The sequence below is a fragment of the Sander lucioperca genome, chromosome 6 (genome assembly GCF_008315115.2).
Source record: "Sander lucioperca isolate FBNREF2018 chromosome 6, SLUC_FBN_1.2, whole genome shotgun sequence".
In the NCBI taxonomy this organism is placed as follows: domain Eukaryota; kingdom Metazoa; phylum Chordata; class Actinopteri; order Perciformes; family Percidae; genus Sander; species Sander lucioperca.
In genome coordinates this window covers 11,997,485-12,017,554 of record NC_050178.1, presented here as the reverse complement: position 1 = coordinate 12,017,554, position 20,070 = coordinate 11,997,485, and the positions used below count along the sequence as shown (strand labels likewise).

At 40.7% G+C, this 20,070-nt stretch overlaps 1 protein-coding gene across 2 annotated transcripts in view; it reads left to right on the top strand.

Moving 5' to 3' along the window:
• The first annotated feature begins 752 nt into the window (after positions 1-752).
• Positions 753-20,070, top strand: part of LOC116051522 (metabotropic glutamate receptor 4-like) — a 191,774-nt gene continuing 172,456 nt past the window's right edge. Inside the window, exon 1 of one of the 2 annotated variants that reach the window (XM_031302018.2) lies at positions 753-1,239. The gene's annotated coding sequence lies outside the window, so the exon portion shown is untranslated. The remainder of the gene's footprint in view (positions 1,240-20,070) is intronic. The other variant, XM_031302017.2, reaches the window with a different exon arrangement.

The following is a 20,070-nucleotide window of genomic DNA, read 5'->3' as shown; positions in this document are numbered from 1 at the left end:
ATGATTTTATATACTCTGCTGCTGCAGTCAGTGAAACACACACACACACACACACACACACACACACACACACACACACACACACAAACCCAGCATCTAGATTGAGTTTTTTCACTCAGTGATAGGACTTGATATGTTCGTCAGTGTCTACGCACACTACATCCTCCCAGGCACTTTGAGACTCAACATGCTGCATATGCTGCACAACAGCACCTGAAACGTTTGAGTCGACCTAGAAGCGTCATATTTGAAACTATTGCACCACATCTTCTGTTGTCACCATGAGAATTGAATTGATTGCGCACTTTCATATTGCATATTGCATATCATGTTGGATCTGTCCCAGAATATCATTAGATCAGACTTAAGAATATTAATTTGGTGAAAATAGAATTGTTGCATCTCGTCCAAATGATCTGACAGACATGCAATGTGTCTCCCATATAATCATTAACTGCTCACTAAATAGTGAGATATTTTAAAAACAGAGTTTAACTGCTAGTGTAGACAGGCAATGTGCTTGTGTGTCACAAATACATGCAGAAAAACCCGACACTATAGTCTGTGCAGAGAGGTAAGACACCAGGCGGCCAAATCGACGTTAAGATTTAACAAATGGAAGCAAAGACTTCATGACACACTTTGACTATGCAGCCACTGCCAAAGCGCTGGTGGTAATACATGCTGTAATCTAGCATTCACACATTCCCCCCCCCCCCCCCCGATTCATTGATGGTGCATTTCTTCCATGACAAAGGCGGTGTGCTGCGATGCTTGTAACATCAATCACATCCAGTGCACGGGGCGCATATCGTCTTCCGTCTATCAGCTAGAAAGTGCTCTCGCCTCGGGTGTGGGATATGTGCTTCTCCGCTCTATTATCCCGTAAAAATCTGATTCTCTCTTTGCAGGAGCTGTATTACTGAGTGGCCGTACTGGACGTGCCATCTATTTCCCATTCGCACCCAGCCTAAAGTTGGGACTTAAGACTTTCAGCACCACTTTTCCGTGGACAGCGCTCGCAATGATTTGGGGGGGATCGTCACAGCAACCAATGCGCGTGGGTTTCTTTTGGATACTATTCAGAAACATTGTTTAGGTATTGATTTTTTTTTTTTTTAAAGCCAGGGTCGCTCAGGAAATCCTCCCTTCGCATATTGATAGATCCAACAATATACGATTTTGCTTTGGATATGGGTCACTTCTAATGAAAGGATTCTTCGTGGACAGGAGATAGGGGTAAGTACAGCCACCCAAGCTGTAAAAATGGGTCATCTACGGTAATCACATGTTTAAAAAAAACCCCGCCGTGACTAAAATTGACTTAAGCCAGTGCATTGAAAATATACTGACAATTAGGATGCATGATACAAATCTGGGGATGCACGCAAAACATTTGTAAATGCAACTAGCATGTTTCAATGTTGTTAATACGTCAATGAATCAATGATTTATAATGTTATGACAGTTTTGAAAAGTAGATCTCTGGATTGCCTATAACCATGAGTGCAACGCCCAGGACTGTAGGTGCATTGATTGTTTTTACGCGTTACAGCGCACCGTGTTGTGTGGAGCGCTGTGCCTTGCTGCTCTGCAGAGGCGCCCGAAGTGTCACAAAATATGATAAAAGAATGACTCCATATCTAAATTGCTGGAGCTACAGAGTTTAAATGTGATTATAGTTACAGCTTTGAAAGCACAGATTAGACCAGACGCGGACAAATCTTATCTTCACTAAAAGCCAATCCAGTTTGACTTTGAATGGCAGTAGCAGGATGCAAACAGCCGCTTCTTCATCCCCAGCTCCCTTAGATTTATCTAATCTCCACCTCTCTCTCCGTGTCTCTCTCCCTCTCAGCCCTGAAACAAGTTGAGTCATGTAGGGGAGCACTCTGGCTTGGTGGTGTTTTGTGAGTGTGTTGTAGGATGGGGTGAACGGTGTGTGAACCATCATGTCAGTCACTGTGCTGTGCAGATGTGCAGCCTCCTGGCAGTGAAGATTGGAGAGCGCAGTAGATGCTGATGTGAGACTGCTGCTGTGTACCCCAGAGCAAACTTTAATAGGTTACTTAGGCATACGTGGTTGTTACTTCAAGGCCATTATTTTGTTGACAGGGATGTATATTATGCTTCATTTGCATGCACACTATTTGTCTGTTGGCATAAAAACCAAGGCTGGGGGTAGTGGTCAAGGGCCACGAGACAAGCAAAGATACCTGACACGCAAAGAAACCATGGTATTAATACTGCTTCCTTATTGGACTGCTCCCTCAGGCCTTTTTGTGGGGCCAGAGATTAGCTTTGCGCTATCTTACTCTCATTGCTCCAGTTCATGGTGGGGGGGGGGGTGCTATGATTGCAGCCAAATATGCCATTGTCTGCATTCCCTCTGAACTTACAGCCAAGAGGGGAAATGTTCCTCATATCAGTGGATAATTATCTAAAGTGTCTGATTCAGCAAAAGAGAGATTTTAATTTAACCTCGTCCAGGCTCCAAGCCCCCACACTCACAAGATAGATTTTATGTCTTACGTTTGGTTATTCTTGTTGGCATGGTCTTCACAACTGCAGTGACTGATAGCCTACCTGGATTTTGCTACAAAGCATGCTTAAGGAATCTACCCCAGAGAGAGATTGGGAGGAATACTGTGTGTGTAGAGCAGGAAGGTGCAGGGGCTTATTCAAACAGCCTTAGATTTACTTTTCCAAGCTTTGCCTGGCTTATCTTGTCCTCTGAGTTAGTTTAGCAAGTGCAGACTCAGCATAAGACCCCTGGTTTGCCTGCTGCTATAAGTTCTCTTTAATTTGTCATGGGCCAAATTGTAAGCAGGTTTGAGGAGATACTGTAGCATTGCCTCATTCTCTGCTTAATAATACACCAGTACACAGCAGCGTACTGTAGATTAGCTTGCCCAGGGAATACAAATTCGTTTTTTACATCTCATTCTGTTGGCAAAGCGGTCAAATGATGAACACATTCGCTTTATGTTAACCACAGTGATCAAAGTGATTGAAATCATTCCAAGAGAGGGGGGGGGGGTCTCAACCCTGTTTTCCAGCCTGCAGAGAGACTATCCAGTATCCACATGTTTTACTGTAAGTGCTGCATGGATCCAAGAGCAAGGCTGCAATAAACAAACGTGTTTCCCAAAACAGCCCCATGGTTAAATTCCCGATAGACCTCTGTTGTTCCCTTTTACAAAGGCTTGTGCTGAAAATGGGAAAATGTGTGCGCAGTGTATAGAGCCCAGGTTCTAGCTTCATTCTCCTCTCGGCAGACGCCATCTGCTCACTGGAGAGGTTTTCCAAACAATTCCATAGTAAAGACAGGGGAAACGAGAAACATGGCTACACTACAAACATACAAACACAGCAGGCTCAGATTTTTTTCTTTAAAATAAAAAAATCAGGTCACTTAATGTTAAAAAAACTGAAACAAAAGAGTTTCAAAATAAATACATGACTGAATAAAAATCCCTGCACTAATTCAATGCCCTCATGTGGCATTAACATATGTGTGTGCACACGGATGTATTTTTCTAGAAGCATGCATGAATTTATTCATTTGTCAGGTTTTCAGGAAATCATCCTACAGTTAGTGGACTACATTTCATCCACCTGAGGCCAGTTTCTTTGTATATTATATGTTGAAAGTGTATAAAATAAAAATGATTTGATATTTAAGCTCATGGATACGTGATGTGTGTATGAATTATATCAGTCGGAGTTTATTTTGAATTATAATTAACTAGTGACACTCAGTGACATGATGTCCTATCTTAAATGAAGTGTTTGTCCTTGTAACAGGTAATCACATGTAAACAGACACAGTTATCTCTTGAGGTATTACTACTTAAATATTGTGCATTATGTTGTACATTTAGAGTAAAGCAACAGGTAGAAATTAGACCTTCAAATTGCATTTTAATGTTGGTAATACATCTTGTGAAGTAAAGCGCTACCAAATACTGATTTCCATTGACTAGTATGAATTTCACACATAACATGGATTCGGCCCTTATTGTATTCCCGACATATCATTAATTTTGAAACAGTGTGGAAAAACGATGGATTTTTAAAATTATTAACAATGGAGGAAAACAACAACACAAAGATCCAGAAGAGTGATGTTGTGCATTTCCTGAGTCATCATACACACAGATTCTTCCTAGGGCAGTGTTGTGTGAAATGGAGTGTGAAATGAGTGCACTTAACATCCCTGTAGTGGATTATACACATTATCATAGGGGTCGAGAGCATCTTGCCTCTCGCCTGCAAATCTGTCATCAAGTTACATTCACCTTTACTCTCAAATCCATTGAATGTTCCTTACATGACTCAGTTCATTTGTTCAATCAGTCCATTCCTGGAGCTCCAGACACAAGTGAAATAATATCTTCAAATATTTTAATTTGACTTACTTGGAGCACCATGAAGGGTTTGCTTCATAAGTTACTTGTCTATCACCAAAAAAGTACCCAATCTGACTTTTTAAATTGTCTAAACTTTCTTCTGCTCCTTCTTTAGCCCTTTATTACAAACTATATAGATTATAGAATGCCTGTCACATAGATAGAAGGGAAATGTGCTTTGTTGTGCTTTTACATAATAATTACAAACCTCTATTGAAGGAGAAATTCAACTCTAAGCACTTTGACACATAAAAGCAGCTATTGCTTATGTACTGTGCTTTTTGTTGTTGTTTGTGAAGTATTTTTTTTTATTCATTTGGATAACTGGCCAAACATAGAAGTCATGGTGGTATATTAGTATGTTTCAATGCATCTACAATGGAAAACTTTCAGACATTTTTTTAAACCTTTTTTAAAAGAAAATCCAAAGACTTGTTTTTTTGTTGTTGGTGTTTTAATAAAGTAGCACACTGTACAACAACACTTGATGATGACAATACATTTAAAATATATATTACAATCAGGAAATGACCAATGTAAAGAAATTAAGGAAGAAACTGAAATAGTCGATAGATACAAAATACAAAAAGAGCAACTCAGTGCAACAGTGTTCAACATTCACACAGGGAGCAGTGGGCCTACATCTCTCCACCATAAGTGACTAAAATACAGACTAACAGACTAAAATGCAGTGGGGAAAATACTGCAAGAGTAAAAGGAATCGCCAAGATCACAGATACAGCCACACGTTCCCCAGCTGGATGTCTAGTTGTACTCATGTGCCCAAAGGTCCATACTTGCTGGAAATTCACTCTTCTTCTCTGGAGGTTGTCAAGACGCGTTCTGGGAAACTAAGAAGTAAACACAAACTGTAGTAGAAGCAGATGAGACCGGTGGATTGAAAAAAATGTGCACGCAAAAAGGAAATATCCACATTTCATCAAAAAGTGAAACCTTGAATGCACTTAACGTCACAAACTGATGATATTTCACAACTCAAGAGAAGCTTGCAACAACAGATTTTTTGGCCACTTGGGGGTCGTGAAAACAAGCTGTAAAAACATATTTGACATATCACCTCATAAGTTGATATTTTAGCAAACAGCTGCCGTTTTACTGTCTCCACCAACTCCTTCCTAAAATATCTGGCTCTGGCTGCGAAATGCTCAGTTCATCAGCTAGTCACTCATCTCTGTAAGCAGATATCTGCATATGAATGCAGAATTTGTTGGCAATGGAACAAGATTTTGGTATGGAAAGCGTTTCTAGTCCGAATAGTATTGACCAAACACGTTTCAGCTGGCTTTGGTTGCATGCAGGTAAACAGTCAGTGTGGACAGCAAAGGAGGCAGAACGCATTGGCTGAAATGCAATCTCCGACTGCATCAGCTATCGCCTGATGACGATTTCAATTTATCTCCATTCATATGCAGATATCTGTTTAGCTAATCAGACCCAGTGCACAAAGAGGAAGTCTTAGTCTGTATATCCGCTGGCTACACCGGAACCTCCAAAATATTGGCCATTGCCCCCAGAGCAATAAGTTTCCAAGATTGAGTCACTAACTGTGTCTCTCTGCACTTTTTCTGTGTAAAAAGCTGCCTGCAGCATCCATAAAACGACACTATGAGACCGGTGAGAGTGAACCAAAACAGTAAAGTTGTGGCTGTAAAACCAAAACAATGAGCTGAAAGATGCATAGCTCTGTTGAGCTGAGGGGAGCTGCAGAATCTCTGTGGGTCTGTGACTAAGCGAGCAGTCCCAGCGGTACGGATGGGCATTAGGATGGGCGAGCCAACTGTGCCCGCCCTGGACAAACCTCCGTCCCCAAACTCGGACTAGCTAAATGTAATGGATATTACACGCACACACAGTGGTGCCAACTTGGCAACTGCATTTCCCAGGAAGTGGAACGTGCATGCTTGGTAGGCTAGATAGGGAGCATATGCTGTATAATCAACCTGATCAATACACTCGTGCATTTAGTCCATTTAGAATATGCGCCACCAAGAGATTTCACCTTTTTTGTGTTGAAATTCTTATTAAGATTTATAAGTCAAAGTGGAGATGGAGTTAAACCAATGAGGAAAGAAAAGTGTAAGAAATGAGCCTTTCAATAATCACACATGAAGTAAAATCAACAAAATTTAAGATTTAAGATCGTCCCTCTCTACCTCACGTAGCCATTTGTTCCCCTCCTTCCTTACCTCCCACTAGTCCATCCTTTGCATTGATAAACTGCATTAACGTATAGACATGGGCAGTGTCAAGACAATTTATATTAACAAGCAGCACTTTAATGCATTCTTTTCTCAACATTAAATTATGGTAGCCATAAAAAGAGAGTTGTGCTCCCTTCTTTTTAACCAAAGAATGACAGTTACAAAGACACCTGAGATGAGAGCCGTGGCTGAGAATGAAAGCTGTGTTACATCCCTAATATTACCTTTGTAACTGTTGCCTCCTATTTTCCCAAATGATCACCTGTTATTTCTTCTCCTCACTATTCATGGATGGTTGTATAATGTTTGCTGATTTCAGTGCTTCTCCACCTGATGAAATAATAGAAAAAGAAGCTGCTCTCACGTACCAGCTATTCAGAAACCATATTTAGACATACTTTATCTCTTCTTTTCACCACCATTACAATCCAGCACAACTAAGGTGCTAGGCTCAGGCTATTAGTGATGTGAGAAATAGATAGATAGATAGACAGACAGACAGACAGACAGACAGACAGACAGACAGACAGACAGACAGACAGACAGACCGATAGACGGATGGATGGATGGATGGATGGATGGATGGATGGATGGATGGGTGGATATGTAGATACTTTTTGAGCTGTTCCTTTTAGTTGCTTGGAGATTCTTTCCACCTCTGAATGTGGGTGTAACCGGACCGAGGCAACAGTCCACTGTGATCACGCTGCACTGCACTCTATATATCCCATTTGTCCTCACTTTCCCTTGAAACCTCTTCTCAGATTACCTTATCTTTGGAGGTAGTTTAGTATGCAGGTTTTCTCAATTCTTTTTTTTTTAAAGATTCTTTTTATTGACGTTTTTTGATAGCATGTGAACAAAATATAAAAATCACCCAAAACCCAAACGAAAGAAACACATGGTTTTTGTCAGTTCTTAAAAACAAAACAAATGTATATCAAGAATTTAATATATTATTTAAAATGTATGTTCTGTTGGTGCAAGCCTGTATAGTTGGGTTTTTCAGTGCTCTTGTCTTGTGTTACTTCACTTCCATCAGTAAAGACATGACGTCCTTAATCAGGTGACATAGAAAGTGATGTAGTTCCATTTGTTCCATAAAGTAAAAAAAAACCCTCCTATTATATGATAAAACTATAGGGCGCTGCCACTATAAACATAAATTGGTCATAATTGCTGCTTGTACAAACAATATATGTAACCAACAGTGATGTCACAGTGTACTGACCCACCCTTGAGTAAACTTGTTTATCACTGCAGCAAAGTGAGAAGTTAAACCACTACCGGATGATTAGTTGCTATTTAAACTTGCAGTCATGTTTTGGCCTTTAGGGGCAGTTCAACAAGCTGTAAACACATAGCTGACTAATTGTCATAAGATGTTTGCAACCATTTGCTTATTTACACATCCAGCAGACACAAAGCAACAAAAGCATTCATTCAGAGTCATGTTTGTGTCCACCTCAAAAAACCAAAAGTCCAATATTCAGTCTCTCTTTAGCTTTGTTTTGCTCTCCACCAACTCCTAAGGGAAATTGCTGGCTCTTTTGGTACTAAATGCTCCTCTATTTTTACAAGTTTTGCCTGTTATGCCCTGTCTAGGGATGGCTGAGACACAACATGAAAAGGACCCATCTGTGTCCCACGTGGCCACAGAAATAGATCATTGAGTTTTAACAACTGAAGTGTTTATTTTCAATGCATTTTTAAAAGAAGGTGGAGCTATAGGATTTGGCTTCAGGGTGGGAAAAGTCCAAAATAAAAAACAAGGAAGGTATGTCTAGGAAGGTATGACAAATATAACCTAATGAAATCAAAGAAACCAAAGAACCTCCCAAACTACAAACTCTAGAAACACAAAGGCATCAGAGCGGTAAAGATTGTACAGACAAGTGTGGTTTGTTGGGAGGAGAGGGAGATGAGCTGTGCCCCACGCAGCACCACCGCTTCTTATGTAGTTGAGTGATATCAGGAATGAGACAATCACAGGCACACCTGTCACATTGTCAAATGCCGTCATTCAAAGTGATGGAGAGAGCACACATTAATAGCACAATAAAACACCACCACCAGCCCAAACACTGACATTTGGTGCTGGGCTGAAAGATGCTAGAGCTGACGAGGACTGCAGAGGCATGTGATTTTCTGTAAGTTCGTCTCTACGAGGGACCCCTTTCACATGACACATAGTTAATTGATCCTTTGTTAATATAAAAATGTTGATAAAGCAGCTTTAGAGAAAGTTCAAGAAAAAATCTGAATAAATGAAAGAACTAAATTGAGGGGAAGAACGTAAAAAAGGCATAACAAATGCAGAGGAACCCTGTCGGAGTGGGGGGTGGCTGTGGCTCAGGAGGTAGAGCGGGTCATCCTTTTATACCTGGCTCCATCGGTGTATAAATGTGTGTGTCAATGAGAGGCAAATTGTAAAGCCCTTTGTCCAATAAGGTAGAAAGATCCTACAATAACGGGAACATGTGCAATGGTGAGGTCAAGGATAGCCACAGTGGAGGACAATGGGTTTGTATCCTGAGCACAGTGTACTAAAAATGTAGTTCTTCTGGTTGAAGGTAATGAAGTAAACCAACATTTCTCTATTATTTGTCCCTCCAATAGACTTCCACAGACTTGTAGAGTCTATAACAAGGAGCACTGAAGCTCTTCTGACTGCTTGTGATGGCCACAGCAACACCTTTTTAAGACACTTTGTGTTGGTTTTTCCTTTGATTTGTCACCCAAATGTATTTCAAACTGTACCACAAGATGAGCTGTTACAAATCCATATGGTGAATGTTTCTCTTATACTCTCCAATGCCGCCTTTGTTTTAGTTATTGCAGTCATGGGCACAATAGGACCCATTCTTGTGAGAATAACGCCCCCAATGAAGGGGCCCGATGCACGCACAGATGTCAGAATGCCTATCATGCAATTAAATATCTTCCCGATAATGTATAATTCCTGTATAATGGGAACAAGACTGAATTATAAATTCCACCTTTTTTTAAATTGTACTTTAATCCATTCAACACACTTAAGGTGGCATGGCTGTTGAGTGGATTTCAGGTCAGGTAGTCACAGCAGTTAAAAATGAACCATGAACTTTTAACTGCTCTGTTGCTTCACTTCTAACTGGGACAGCATGAAAAAAATCTGCAGTTTTAATATCAGTGGATGCAGGTTTTTACGTTAGTTTCTCCAATGACTCCCTCTGCTGCAGATATGATATTTACACAGCCACCACTTATCAGCACAGGTGTTGATAAAGGGACTGCAATTACTGGCTCAGCATCAGCATCACAAATGGATGCCTGGGCCGTTACATACGGACAGCTCCGGTACTTACACTCTGCTGGCTGGGTGGAAGGTGTTTGATTAAAAAAAAAAAATCTCTGCTCAGAAATAGATTGCTGGGCTTGCTGTGATGAGATTTGTGTGGTTCAGGTTCTGGAGAATCGACACAACATGAAGAAAGCTTTATAGCTGCTATATGGCTGATATGATATGGCTCAAAGAATCCTCTGATGTCATGTAGTGATACATTTAACTTTGCAACGGCTGATTAAACTGTCTCTGCCTTCTTTTTAACAAAGCATGACAGGATGACAGTTTGACAGTGAGACCTGTTTTATTTTGAAACTGCAGTGCACCGCTTACAGCCGTCAGTGGCATTGGCTTATTAAAGTGAAAATTGCAATCATTGGTGCAGATGTACATGCAGGCACACAAAGAAGAACTGGTATAACTGAATGTTTGCGATAATATGCCTCAATTGCAACTCCAACACTGCAATTTAGGTTTTAAATTGTGGTTGCAAATTAATGTATATGTGTTTTTGAATGTGTTTGCGCACACATTCAATTAATGTTGACTTGAAATTATGGAAGATAGAACTGAAGAAGGGAGGAAGGAAAGAAGATAGAGAGAAGGCAAGGAACAAGCAGAGAGGGATTTGTGCAAAATTGAGGTGTGTGAGTTATTCCTGTAGAAATTTTCATATCGCAGCAAATAATAAAGTAGCTTGAGCAGACTTATCAGCATTTACACATGTGAATATTTACTAAATATCAGTGCTTTTCATTTAATCCTCTTCATTTGGGCATCATTAACAGGGGCTGCCTAAAATAAAATCTAAAACCTATATCTCCTCTGACCAACTGCTGCGCATGCACACATAAAAGGCAGAATATGAGTTAAGTTCTGTGAATATCTGTGTCAACCCCATCCACCTACACTTTGCACACAGAACACAAAAGCATATGCACATGGTGTTGAAAGGCACACACAGGAAATGATACATGTTCAGGAATATAGACACTTATTACAGCATGCTACACATATGATGTATTACACACATCTGCAAACATGCAAATCAAATGCATGCACAGCGAGAGGGGGCGGCTGCAAAGAGAGTGAGTCCATGAGATGTATGAAAGCTCTTCTGAGATCCCTCTAGCCCACCGTGGGTGTTTTGTCTTTCCCGCGAGGGTTGCTCGTTGTTTTGCGGAGGCAGGTTCAGCTCTAGGATTAATGAAAAGCTCCATCTTAGTCATGAAAAGAGCATTTTCACAATCTATTTAACATCATGCATACCAAAGGCTCACATTAGGCACTGTTGACTTATGCTTGCCTACAGCAGTGTTTTCTGATGCATTCATTGCCACTGCTGTGATCTTCTGTGGGTAGGCTGCCCCCCCTCCAGTCGTGCCCATTGAGTCTCTTGCATTTCTCATGTTCACTGTCAGAAAAGTCATTTTTCAGCGCGAGATGAAATATGGCACGCAACTGGAAGTCTGAGGGAGTTATTGAAGAAATGGGAGTAATAAAGCTTCCTAGGACTTTAGTGTTCTTTTTGGATAATGTCTTTTTTTTTTTTCTCACCGTTTGGCGATGGATGATTGTCCACAGAAACAGAGGATTCAGTGGCACAGAGCATGGTATTAGCCAATTTAGTCAAACCTTTATAGGTCAAACACAGCACTCTGTGAGCTCGCTGTGAGTGCTGCCAGGTCATAGAATTGTAATGCAGGATGTCTTTCTCTCAGTGGCCAGGCTGACCCAACAAAGAGTAAAGTGGTGTAGTATAGGCTGCAGTGGAAAAGCTCGCAGAAGTGCATTCCATGAGTGCTGGATGTTATTTTAGTGGTTGCTTTTTGGTGAATTATTTAGTGCAAATGGTTGTAATTACACAGTGACTACAGTGAGGGTGATTAGGTTGCGGTGTGTCTAGATCATTGCAGGGATCACAGGACTACGTGATGAACTCGAAGGCATTCCAGGAACTGCTGCTCGCTCCTGCATCGCTTCTTCCCCACCGCCCTCCTTCCCTTTCGCTCTATCAGCGATTTCTCTCTTGTGAGTGGCTGGCATCAGGCCGGCCCTCTCAGAGCTTTTAAAAGGCTGTTAAAGGTCCTTGTGAGACACGGCCCCTATCCCTCCGCCGCCACCCACACCACCTACCCAGCCCGCCCACAAAGCCCTCGAAGCAATCACAGCCTCTCAGGATGTCAGCTGGCATTACTGTAACCCTCCGTACGCCTGCGATCAGGGCTCAGCCATGCAAGGGGAACTGGGGCAAAGCGAAGGCACTCGCTCGTGGCAGCCAAGGGAGAGACCGGTCATCTCCGCCACACTGACCTTTGAGGGCCTTTCGAGGATTGTGATGTGATGGCATGGGCGATGAATGATGGTGAAAGTAATGCTCTGATTCGTTTGTTGGTGTAAACACAGAATGACTAGCACAGCAAAACAAGATGCAGCGAGGGACTTAAATAAGACACAAATGTCATCTGATGCACTTTTTTAAGGGGGAAGACAACTGGAGGGTCCATTATGTGGCCCCGCTCTCCTGTCCTGTCCAGGACGGTTCATCTGTCAAGTTAAAATGGCAGAATTGCAAATTCTGTCTGACAGCCGAAGTTCCCCTCAGGGAGACTAAGTGGCGTCAACCTGTCGTAGTCACACACTGTTGCTGACAAGGTAATGATGAACATCTTTCATTAAAGGCAGAAGCTGGGCTTTTCCTCTGAGAGAGCATGTTCCGGTCTTAATGTCAAAGGGAAAGGACCGGGACTGGAGCAGGAAGCCTTGGGGGCCCAAACTCCATATGATTTTATATGCTAAGACCTCCTGTATGTCACCATGATGCACACTCAAAAATCTATAGGACCTACAATCAGAGGCGAAGGAAGAGGTGCATTCCTGCTTTGATTGGAGTCATCCCATGAAAAATGTTTGAATCTCGCCACAAGTAGTAAACATTATATGTGGATTGATATTGCTTAAAATCTACATTTGGCAGCGATGGCCACTACCAAATGGCAGCGTGAGGTAGCTATTTTGATAATTCAAAGTTTACTACCCTGAAATCATGGCTTGAGAAGTCATTACAGTGCACACAGCCATACTGGCAAGTTCTTGATCTATTGTAAATGGACAGTAGGGGCAAAAGCTCATTGACATTGCTGAGTCCATTTTTTTTTGTTCAGGGCAGTTGCTTGCTAATGATTGGGAAGCATATCTGACTAAAAATTTGATTTGTCGCTTCGGTGGGTGCCCAATACCAGGATTTAATTTGGGTAAACATAGTTAATCAATGTGGTGGTGATGGCGCAGTGGATATGACACCTTCCTTTGGTGTGGGAGACCTGGGTTTGATTCCCATTGCGATACATCACCCAATGTGTCCCTGAGCAAGACACTTAACCTCTAGTTGCTCCAGAGGCATGCCACCTCTGACATATATAGCAATTGTAAGTTGCTTTGGATAAAAGCGTCAGCTAAATGACATGTAATGTAATGGTCTCAGTTACACTGTGTTGGCCTGCAGTCTGATTTTAACTGATCCAACAAATGTGTTTTTCAATGAAAATCTTGCCTGCTGTAGTTTCAAAATGTAATATACTGTAGAACCCCTATTCAATTCAATTCAATTTTATTTATAGTATCAAATCATAACAAGAGTTATCTCAAGACACTTTACAGATAGAGTAGGTCTAGACCACACTCTATAATATACAAGGACCCAACAATTCTAGTAATTCCCCCAAGAGCAAGCATTTAGTGCGACAGTGGTGAGGAAAACTCCCTTTTAGGAAGAAACCTCGGACAGACCCAGGCTCTTGGTAGGCGGTGTCTGAAGGTGCCGGTTGAGGGTGAGATGAATAGTGGCAATAATAGTCACAATAAAGATAATGGAACTATGACTAGAAATAGTAGTTGTAGTAGTTCATGGCATAGCAGGGCACTGCAGGGCGTTACAGGACGTAGCGGGGCACAGCAGAGCATAGCAGGAAGTAGCCGGACGTAGCAGGACGTAGCAGGGCGTAGCAGGGTGTAACAGAGCATAGCAGGGCATGCAGCAGGACCACGGCGACGGCTGCAACTATGATTTTGGTGACACCCTAAGACAAGGAAACATGTTGGGCAAAAAAAAAAGATAAGGACTCTGGGGAATAAGCTCCCCAGAGCTAGGTTAATAACAAGCATTTCTGGGACATGGATACACACAAATGGAAAGAGAGAGGAGAGAGAAGCTCAGTGTGTGAAAGGAAGGAAGTCCCCCGGCAGTCTAAAACTATAACAGCATAACTAAGAGAGACAGGTTAAGGAGAGGAGCCTGGTTGGGCTAGAACTCTCCCCAACCGGCTCGGGTTGTACTGGCCTGCCTCCCTCTACTCTGATTATATTATTGATTATATGGTAAATTAATCTGATGACTCTTACGAGAAGCAGGTGGGCCGGGCTAGGCAGACGCTACAACTCCTCACTCCCTAACTATAAGCTTTATTGAAGAAGAGAGTTTTAAGTTTACTCTTAAATGTGGTGACGGTGTCTGCCTCCCGGACCCGGACTGGGAGCTGTTTCCACAGGAGAGGAGCCTGATAGCTGAAGGCTCTGGCTCCCATTCTACTTTTAGAGACTCTAGGAACCACAAGTAACTGCATTCTGGGAGCACAGTGCTCTAGTGGGACAATAAGGTACTAAGAGCTCTTCAAGATATGATGGTGCTTGACCATTTAGAGCTTTGTAGGTTAGGAGAAGGATTTTAAATTCAATCTTGGATTTTACAGGAAGCCAATGCAGAGAAGCTGATACTGGAGAAATATGATCTCTTTTCTTAGTTCTTGTCAGAACGTGTGCTGCAGCATTCTGGATCAGCTGGAGAGTCTTAAGGGACTTATTTGGGCAACTTGATAGTAAGGAATTACAGTAGTCCAGCCTGGAACTAACGAATGCATGGACTAGTTTTTCAGCATCGTTCAGCATCATTTTGAGACAGGATGTGCCTAAAAGTTTAAATAAATACTGCATACTGTAGCTGAAACATTGACTATTTTTTGGCATCACACTGTCACACTGCTGAGAATTTTTGACAGATGTTCATTGTCTGTTAGGGAGTCAAACTGTGTGGCATAAAAGCAAATCCCCTGCCAGAATTGACAGAAACGATGATGAAGCACCTGCTATAAATGTTCCATCATGAGCCAAAAACACACAACACTAACAATAATAATTATGATAATAGTAATACTACTACCCCCAAACCTACTTATAGTAATACAACCATATCACCAGATCATACCACCGTGTGCTGTATGATCAAAACAATTCAAACCTACATTTTCATTGATTATTTAGTTAAACAAAAAGGGAAGATGTGTAGCGTTGGATCCATTAGGGTCCACTGGCAGAATGTAAATTATGACATTAGGAGCAATAACATAGCTCGGATCTCTCAGTAAACACGAGTGCCTGAAGTACCCTGGCTGCCAGCACGTGTCTTCAAATGAAACACAGCTCCCCACACCTACAATCTACTCGCAAATCATTACTGGCCTAATGAGCAACATCAAACCCTGACATTACGACAAGTTACTACCATCTCCATGACAACTAGGATCACAGAAAAAGAGTGATCTGTTACAGCACTTCCTTTTCCATTGCATGCTGCAGGTTTCATACCAACAAGTTCTCCAAACCATACGACGATATAGGTTGTTTATTCCTATACCTCTAATATGACCCACAGGATCGTTTCATAAATAAGCGCCCCTTGAGGTGGCAGGAAATACGACCCACAGGATTGTTTTCTCATATCTAAACCAGAGGACGTAACGGTCACAGTTTTAAACTTGTCATCGTGAAACAGTTGCAGTTTGGTTACGTTTAGGCACAACTTGGTTATGGTTAGGCCCCAAAACTACTTACTTTAGAAAAAGATTGTGGTTTTGGTTCAAATCATCTGTTACGTTACTTAACTCCCGGTTTAGCATGTGACGCAGAAGGTGATAGTAGTAGTTTCAATTGTTCCGTAAATTTAAAAATAAATTGGCGTTTACTTTTTATTTTCAAATGGGACACGAACCCCGGTCAACCTGCCTCTTAACGCGCAATTTGCCGCTCTAATACTTCGTCATCTTACTTCCTGCTTCGCTCCCGTAATAATTATGGGAGGCCAGTGGGCACCGCCTCTTAAAACTTAAATATGAGTCGTAATTGCTGCTTGAACAAACTACTTATGAGAGCATTTTCCTTGGTATGACAGTCTCTTTCATACTCCTGAAACTTCATATCATCAAATCTTTAGACACTTTAGACATTGGAATTTGTTGTGGTTCCGCTTTTCCACCGCTGGCTTATGTAAGTGCAGGATGATGCTTTTGCATGTTATCCATTTTAACATACGAGATGTGTATCTACAATTACTACGGCAGTGACCACACAGTGTTCAATTACATTGATTTTTTCCTCTTCTTTGTTATCCTGCTGGGGACTTTGTAAGCTCAGAACGCTCACTGTTGTTTAGTGGAAACCTTTAAATCCCAAATGTTTTACCCCAAATGCAAGGGCACAGTTTGTTTCTGTGGTTGTCAGAATTTTCCTTAAAAAATAAATTCAAAAATACATGGTCATCAAATAAATGACAATGTTTCCCTTGTCGTGGCACCGTGATTGTCCTGTTGGAGATATGACAAAACAAGGTTTCCCTTTTGTGCTAAAGATTGTCTTTATATCCTCAGTTAAATGTCAAAGAGTTGGGGTTGTCATGTTCCTTTACTTTGTTAATTCTAATGTTCTGCAGCCCCTTGGAGACTGTGACAGTAATTGGACAGACAAAAAGGTAAAATTCTGGGAAATATATTGTACACTTTTCATGTGTCTTTGACAACATGTATCATTCACTGCAGTTAATACATTTGGCTGTTATGATAGCACAGCAGTTTCAGGGCTATATATCGTGTTCACACGCATATGGAAAATGCAATTGTAATGTGATTAAGTCAGTAATGTGAGAAGGTGGGGCACGTGTACATTATCCTGTAATCGTTTATATGATGATGCTTTTAGCAAGAGAAAGCATAGCTGCAGTTACATATGTGGAGTGTTCAGCTATTACTGGCATTCACAAATACCATTCAAGACTGTCTTGATGGGAAGTTTGATCAATTTGTGCCTGAGTGGAGTTCTCTTATGACATGCAAACATGATTATTGATATATATCTATATAGAATCATATAAACATCTTAATTAGTTGTTTTTTTCTTGGACTATTAGTAATATTTGTTTTTGTATTAATTAACATAAAAACACAATAAAAACACAATAAAAATAGCCTAAATTTTAAGGCACATTAGCTGTGTGGCTCTAAGAATGTTGGTCGGTTGGTCCAGGCTGAAATATATCAACTCATCTTGATTATAGGATGGATTGCCATGAAATGTTGTACGACATTATTTGTCCCCAGAGGATGAATCCTGCTGATGGTAATCCCTTGACATTTATTCTAAATAAATGAATGGAAGCTTTATTGCCCCTAGAGGAATTTGCTTTGCACAAGAGCGTAAAAGAAAGTAAAAGAACATCAACAACCATACATGACAGCACATAATATAACATAAAACATGTCGCAAAACTTCTCACACCAACAGGTAAATTTTTTCAGTTATCCAGTGACATATCTCAACCTATTCTAGATGTCAGTGTTGTAGTCGGGTCACCAACTATCGAGTCAGTGTCAAGTCTCAAGTCCCCAGTGTTTGAGTCAGAGTCCAAGTCCGAGAAGAGTCGGAGTCGAGTCGAGTCGAGTCACAATTAACTGAGTTCAAGTCCGAATTGAGTCACAAGTCCAGAGAATAGCGACTGGAGTCGGACTTGAGTCGGAGTCCAGGACTCGAGTCGGAGTCCAGGACTCGAGTACTCCATCACTGCCTATCACACATAAAAGTAGTTAGAAACGTCATCCAACTTCCGAGTCCTATTTCATAATTGCTCAAGTCGGTTTTCATAAATCCTTGAGTCCAAGTCCAAGTCATCAGTGCGCGAAAATAGTGACTAGAGTCCAGGACTCGAGTACTCCATCACTGCTAGATGTACAGACATTCATGTTTACCAGACAAGAATCCTATGACTTTTGTGAGCGCCTGACTTTTTCTCCACCACATGGTTTACATTTGCGATTTTGAGTAAAATATCAACAAATTTTGAATGGATTGACATGAAATTTGGCATTTTTACATTAATTTTCCCATCTGGACAAATAACAATTTAATCTGCCAATACTTTGGTTTATGACCAAATACCTGCAAAACTAATGACATTTCCAAAAGCCTCATCTGAGCTTTGTATTTAGTGCTAATTCAAATATAAGCATGCTAATAAGCTAAATTAAAATGACGACCATGGTAAACATAATACCTACTAAACATCAGCATGTTAACATTGGTCCTATTGAAGCAAAACGTCTTTTACTACATTATATAAAGAACTGGAGAACTGTCTGTATAGTGTGAGCTTGGTCAAAGTTTCTCTAGCTGTGAACAGCCTACTTTCCCATACAGTAATTCAAAATTATATCTGTGGTTATGAAGTCAGGGCCAGCCACTGAAAATAAAATTGTAAAAACTTTAGTTAGTTAATTTTTTTCATTTTAAAAACAGCATTGGTTTCATAAATCTATTATTGCAGTTAAGTTATTCTGGATACAAGCTTGTTGTAATAGAGGCTTTAGTGTGACTCTGTTTGCATGTATTTCTAAATTTACATAAATCATTTGCAATCACTCGCACTTTGTGCTAAAAGACCATTTCAAGTTTTTACGGAACCCATTACACCTGTTCATGAATTTATGCATATCTCATCAGCCACACTTCGGTGCTTAAGAAGCACTTTTCATACTCACAAGCATTATTGTTTTGCATGTAGATGCAGGGCTTGAGTTGATGTGCTTGTCTATTTAAATGCTTACACTCATCACAGCACATTGGATGGCAGTTTAATAAGTGGTGCTAACTTTTTTAAACTGAATTCATTTCCAGACACACTAATTTCCTTGTTTAGTTATTACTTCAGATACTGACAATATAGTGGCATCTTCCAAATGGAGTTCTGAGCATATCTTTGTTAGACATAATGGGCTAAGTATGCGAAAAGAAAAGTAATCAGAAATTGGTTTCTAAGGTTGTGTCAGTTAATTAACACCTGATTAAGCGGTCAGTGGAGATGTCCTCATGCTGCTGTGAGATGAGGCTGCGAACACCATCAAAAAAATGGCCATTATCTAAAACTGTTTTAAGTAAGAACAGAAATCATTGGAAATATTCCAGAGGGGCACTCTAAAGGCTGCTAAATGTAAAACAAAACAATGTCACACAATTACACAACAGACTTTTGGTAGACTGAAATTAATCAATAAATAAATTAATATTCGAATAAAGAAGTAATGTTGGTCCATTTAGTTGTGCAGAAATGAGTTAGTATATTTTCCTCTGGTAAAAGAAACCCCCATTAACAGTCAAGCTTCGCACTCAACAAAATTGTCAGTGACATCCTTCTCTCCTGCCCCTGAAGACTTGTTACAGTGTTCAGGGCAACTTGTGAAGTCATGGCAGGGTAGACTGATGTTTGAATTGTGGCATGAATGCAGACAGAGAAGCAGTATTATTTTCTGGAGGAGACATCCTTCTCCTCTAACAATGTCCCTTTCTTTTTCAGTCAGATAATCTCATTTGAGATTGCATTTTTGTGTTGTCTTCCAGTGTCACATAGCAATTACACACTTGTAAAGACCTGCGATAGGCTGTGGAGTTCAGACAAGTGCATTATTCTTACTTGTAGGCTGATATGTGCAAAATCTTTGATTATTGTTTTTTCTTTGTCCCTGTTTTCAAAAGATGAAATGGAATTGCTTAGGTTGCAGTAGTTGTAGTCTTTACCAACAGTCACACCAGTATTACTCTGAGTCTTTATGTAAATCTTTGCCAGGCTGACAACTGGTTACATTTTGGAACAAATCCTAACTTTAAGGCCACTATGCACTGTGCGATTTTGTGCTGGCACAGAAGAAAATTGACAGTACTGAGAGAAAGGCTGTGAGATCTTTGGTTATCAATCCAAAACATAGTCCTAGATCACACTGTGAGACATGTGTTATTG